Raw genomic sequence first — 6,425 nt, 5'->3', positions numbered from 1 at the left:
GTACAACTCACACTTCCCTTTCCCCACCTGAAATAATTCCTCATTGTTCACAAGGTCAGGAGTCACATGACACCAGGTTATAGTCCAATAGGTTTATTTGAAGTCACTAGCTTTCAGAGCGCTGCTCCGTCGTCACCTGTAAAGCTTGTAGTTTCAAATAAACCTGTTGGATTGTAACCTGATGTGCTGTGATTTTTAACTTTATCCATCCCAGTCCAACACCAGCTCCTTCAAATCGCAACCTGTTTTCTTCTAAAAGGTCCTGCCACTAATCTGTCTCAAGTTACACATACATTCCAAACAGGGAGAGAGAGAGAGAGCGACATACACACACTCTCACTTACACACTCCCTCACTCTCTCTCACACTCACACACAGATACACAGATCTACACATTCACAATCTCTCTCACACACACACACTCCATATCTCACACATACACACACACACATACACACACACACCCTACATCTCTCACACATACAGACAGACAGAGACACACACACAACACTCCTCCTCTCTTGGGGATATAAGTCATTTCTTCTGTGGAACTATAGTCGCATTCCCATGTGACCTCGTGCTATACAACAATCCCGCAACACAAGTAACACTTAGTATTGACGATGTAATCATGCTATAGCCAACACACATTTTAATAGTTCACACTTTAGAAATGGAATCCCCTATTCATCAATCACATTACAGTGATTTTGCGTTGATGAAATGTGTGTTCTATCAGAATGGCCTATACGTAGGGAATTAAACCCAGCGTCCTGGGCCCTTACTGGGATGATGACACTCAAAGTCAATGAGTCAGCAACAGTCTGTAGCATCAAGGCTGACAACGCTGGTGAACAAGGTGCCTGCTATCCAATCCTCAATCAGTATGATCAGGATGACCATGGGCTACTGTCCTGCCTAATGCCACCATTGTATTCTTTATCCCAGTCACAATGTGAGGCAGCTTAGAGGTCACCACTGACAAAGTAGAGACTTATCTTCTGGATAAGATGAAGGTGTGGAATCTCGGTGAGATTGATGATGTGTTTGAAGGTGCTTCAACCTTTTGAAACATCCAGCATGTCTGAGCAGAAATGGGGTATAGATAGCGGGGTGCAATCCAGGAGCTGACTGGGGGTAATAGCTTTTCACAGCTCATCTGAGCAGGGCAGAGATCAGGCCCTTTGGGGTCCACTTGTAATGTGAAGAAAGACTTGCAAAGATCATCAATTGGAGTGGCACAATGGCTCAGTTGTTAGCACTGCTGCTTCACAGCACCAGGGACCTGGGTTCAATTCCACCCTTGGACGACTGTCCGTGTGGAATTTGTAAGTTCTCCCTGTGTATGTGTGGAGCCCCTCTGGGTGCTCCAACTTCCTCCCAAAGTCCAAAGATGTGTAGGTTTGGTGGATTGGCATTGGGAAATTGCTCCATGTAGATTGGGGTGGGGATTAGCCATGGTAAATGGTGGGATAGGGTGGGATGCTCTTTGAAGGAGACTCGATGGGCCGAATGGCCCCATCTGCACAGCAGGGCTTCAGCCAGTGGGTGAAACAACTGCTCCAGTCTTCCTGAAGTGGACTGTGCATTGACATTTGACCCATTGCCAAAAGCATCTTTGGAAATGCAGGCGTGGGCCATTCAGCCCTCGAGCCTGTTACACAACTCAACATGATCGTGGCAAATTGCTGCAGACCACAGGTGGATCTCCTCAGGGTTATTTGTCGTTTTTCCAGAGTTGTCTCTAAGCCATTTTCAAATTGCTTGAATTCAACGTGAATTTGTCTCCACTTAGTGTGTGAGCTGCACTCAAAGTAGCACAGTAACGAGTGAAAACTGCAACAACAAACAGGAATCTTTGCCCTTGGCCCTGATGGATTGCTGAAAGCATTCACTTCCAATGGCTCTGTTGCCTTAGTTTTAAGTGTGTTCTCAAACCATTCACGCCAAGAATAATTGAGCAACTTTTATTTGGGAGTGAGATTCGAAAGTGTCACGAGGATAAAAGAAAAGAACATGCTGTTATTCATTTGGAAAGAAGTAAACAGACTGAATACTTCTGTGAGGACATTGAGACAAGCACTGTTTGACAGTGCTGCTCCACGTACTGTTTCCTGTTGTTATCAAGAGCTTTTTCTCTCCCTCTCTCGTGTGTCTCTTTTATTCCATCCACTACAAGGATGTGAGATTTGCGGTTTGGGATTTTTGCGACTCATTATCGGTAAGCCAGCACACGCTGTCAATCAATGTCGGACAGCTGTAGCTGTCAACCATAGCTTTTCCTTTCTTTTAATAAACGCAAAGAAAGAGCTATTAAGGGAATGTTTTTTAACGCTAGAGGACGAGAAGCCCATGAAAGACAGGGAAATATTTTACCCGTGGGTTCATTGATTTCAGCTCAAATTTATAGGTCATCTGAGTCCATCTAATCCTCCTGGGAGGATATTGACATTTCGTTAAAAAGGTCCATTATTAGTTACATGCTCAATTTGCCTAGTTAAAGGGGCAGTACGTACCCTATTATTGACCTCCATGTTAAGCTTCATAATAAAAATCAATACAACTATTTTTCCCAACATGCCCTATTTTGCTTAATTTATTTATTTTGTCCAAACGTGAAAAACTACTGCTATATTTCATGAAACAAACCAAGTGACAGATTTCGTTTCCATTTATCTTATTGCCATGTGTATCTCTGTAAGTGACCACATCAACATCTGACACAGTTGTAATAATCTGCTGTAATCATCTTCACTATTGTCAATCTGGCATCAAATACAACCATGCATATTCTGAGGAAGGGTCACTGGACCCGAAACGTTATCTGATTTCTTGGTGCTGCCAGACCTGCTGAGTTTTTCCAGAAATTTCTGCTTTTGTTTCTGATTTCCAGCATCCACAGTTGAGATTAGATTAGATTCCCTACAGTATGGAAACAGGCCATTTGGCCCAAGAAGTCCACGCTGACCCTCCTCAGAGTAACCCACCCAGACCCATTCCCCTACCCTATATTTATCCCTGACTAATGCACCTAATACTATGGGCAATTTAGCATGGCCAATTCACCTGACCTGCACATCTTTGGATTGTGGGAGGAAACTGGAGCACCCGGAGGAAACCCACGCAGACACGGGGAGAATGTGCAAACTCCACACAGTCAGTCGCCTGAGAGTGGAATTGAACACAGCTCCCTGCTAGCCACTGAGCCACCGTGCTGTGTTCTCCCAATGTTGTATCAAGTGTAACAAATTCAATAAAACAAACGACTGAAATACTGTCTTGGGTCACAATGGTGCATCCAAGTACTTCTTTTTGGATTTGGTTCTCCTGTAGACAACAGCGATTCCCTTAAATTTGAGGATTTATTGAGTAATAATAAAAGACAAGAAAAGAACAGTTATTGAGTAATAATAAAAGACGAGTAAAGAAAGGAACGGTTACTGAGTAATAATAATGGATGAAAAAAGAAAAGAGAACAAAACAATGAGCCTTATGCCCTTCTGCCCATTTTTTAAAAAGATGCACACAATTACAGCTGGTCTGGACGCTGAAGTTATTCCTGGCACCATTCCCAATCCCGGTCCGAGGTGAAGTCCAACTACTTGGAACGAAGCTCCCTCTCTCTTACACAGTGTAACAAACAGCAAGGCACAGATACGGAAGACAAAACATCTTGCCATTACAGAGATCAGCCAGGCAGCATCAGGAGGTGGAGAAGTCAACATCTCGGGTATAACCCCGATACCTACCCCTGCTTGTCCACCTTGGATTCTAGCAGCTGCAGTTTTCTTTGGCTCTATTACAGACAAGAGGTCTGGATTGTGCTGTCTGTGGCCCTCATGGGAATGTTCATTCAAGGTCATGCAGCTGTTGGAATAACATCAACAATTGTTGCCCTTTGGCCCCGTATTGTACAAAGATGATAGGAAAGATGTTTTATTCGCTTAGGAGCTTTCATGGCCTTGGGCTAAACCAAATATTTTGCAGCTAATGAATGACTTTTGAATCACAAATGTATTTACAAGAAATGAAACACAGCAGCCCATTTGTTCACAGCAAGCCCTTACAAACAGCAATAAGATAAAGACATGAGATTGTCAGCTTTCGTGATGTGTGCTGAAGTATCATTGGTGTCCTCAAGGCTGGGGGAGTGTGGCATTCCCACAGACTCCCCAGAGGCACTGGCCCAAGATCATCTGAAGTGGAGGAGGATCATCCGGGGAGGTGCCGAACACCTCGAGACTTGCCGTCAGGAAAAGTGAAAGCCAGGTGGGCACTACTGGTCTGCAGGGGAGTTGCCATTGTTCAGTTGGCTGGGTGACTTGTTTGCCCTACAAAGTGACACCAACAATTGAAGTTACGATGAAGAATTTGCCGTCTCAATCTCTCCCTCTGCCTGAGACATGGTTAAGCCTCTGGCACCTTTCTCTCTCTGATAAGAGAGCAGCACTACGGTCTGGTAAGACTACAGTGACCTTACCTTCTTTTTTAATGAAAGTGCAAGTTTTGCTTCTATTTTTTAAAAAGATGCACACAATTACCATTGAAATCAGGAATGCATTTTAACTCGAGATTTTAAACAACAAAATTAATTGTACTTGTCATATTTATGTTCACAGGATGCCCATTTAAAACAAACAAATCTGTACAAGAAGTGATTCATGTATGTGTTTTCCTGACACTGCCAGGAAAACAGGGGGATGATTGCACTGCCGGGGAAGACAACCATCGTCATATTGTGGGCAATCTAATGGCATGATAATGTAGCAAGAAATCATTTTGGCAGAAATAGCATTTCACAAATGGATCTCCGGATCAAAGAATGTGTCACAAATAGTAAAGTTCAAATTACCATAACTGACTAATGGCTGGTCTGAAATTCACTTTCGGTGGAGCTGTTACATTGGAGACTAGTGGTAAACGATTGTGTTGAATTACAGAGTAAATGGACAGACGTTAAGAGGTTTGACCCTTTGAAAGCTGACTGGTCTGCAAAGCTGGCTTTATCGGTCTTACTGCCACAGTTCAGCAGTAAGTTAGTAACATCTTAACTGTACCTTTCACAACATGACAGTTGTTGATCATAACTAATCAACATTTCCAACAATGAAAAATAAGAATGGAGCTGGAGTTTTCGGATTTTTAATTCTTGTGGATGATAACAATGACTGAGAGGAGATTTGATAGATGTTTGCAAAATCATAGGTGGCTGAATAGAGTAGATAGGAAGAAGCTGTTCCCTCTGATAAAATAAAAAAACATTGAAAAGGTATAGATTTAAAATTATGTGTAAGTTAAGCTAGGTTGATGTTAGAAAATAACATTTTCATATTTTGACTATTTAGAGTACAAGGTGTACTACCTGAAAATGTGATGGAGGTAGGTCCAGTCGAAGAGTTGAAAAGGCTATTGGATGGTTATTTGAATAGGAATGGTGTGCGGTTATATGGGGAGAGAAAGCAGGAAATTGGCATAAGCCAATGGAACCAGAGCAGACATAATGGGCCAATCCTCTACACTGTACTAATTCTGTGATATCAAATTTTTAGATTAAATTACTTACAGTGTGGAAACAGGCCCTTCGGCCCAACAAGTCCGCAGCGACCCTCCGAAGAGCAACCCACCCAGACCCGTTCCTCTACATTTAACTCTTCACCTAATACCACATTCAATTTAGCATGGCCAATTCACCTAACCTGCACATTTTTGGACTGTGGGAGGAATCCAGAGCACCCAGAGGAAACCCACGCAAACACGGGGAGAATGTGCAAACTCCACACAGACAGTTGCCCGAGGTGGGAATTGAACCTTGGTCTCTAGTGCTGTGAGGCAGCAGTGCTGACCACTGTGCCACCGTGCCACCCAAATTGTATCTTACTTTTATTTTTTCTTTCTTCCTCTCTTCCTCCAACTTTGTTGCTCTCATTATTTCCCATTCTATGTTTAATTTGACATATAATTGACTCTCCTTTCCAGTGTTTACATTCTAACTGGTGAAGGAGACATACCCCATAGTTTCCTTGTGCTTGCAGATGCTCTGTTGGCCTCAGCACTGCAATATGAGCTCGTGCTTCAAGCAGCATTGCCTGAATGGGTAATGGGTTGTTTTGGGCTGAAATGTGCAGAGGCAGGTATAATGGAACAGCAGATATCATTAGATATCATGTTGTGGCAGACTGCAGACTGCAGATAGTTGCCATGAACAGACATGTACTTGAAATAATTACTTCAGAAGTGTATTTTTATATCCCTAAATTTAAGCTGAAGATAAAGATAGGGAATGGTTTAAAAACAAACTATGAAGGGTATTAACTTATCTTCGAAAGGGTATTCTGTAATTTTTTAAAGACTAGTTAAAGTAATTTCAGCTGATCAATGTATGCTCTTAACAATTACATTGTCTACAGTGGAATCTTGAAATCACA

This window comes from Chiloscyllium plagiosum, chromosome 19, assembly GCF_004010195.1.
Source record: "Chiloscyllium plagiosum isolate BGI_BamShark_2017 chromosome 19, ASM401019v2, whole genome shotgun sequence".
Taxonomy (NCBI): domain Eukaryota; kingdom Metazoa; phylum Chordata; class Chondrichthyes; order Orectolobiformes; family Hemiscylliidae; genus Chiloscyllium; species Chiloscyllium plagiosum.
Note: the sequence above shows the minus strand (reverse complement) of the source record.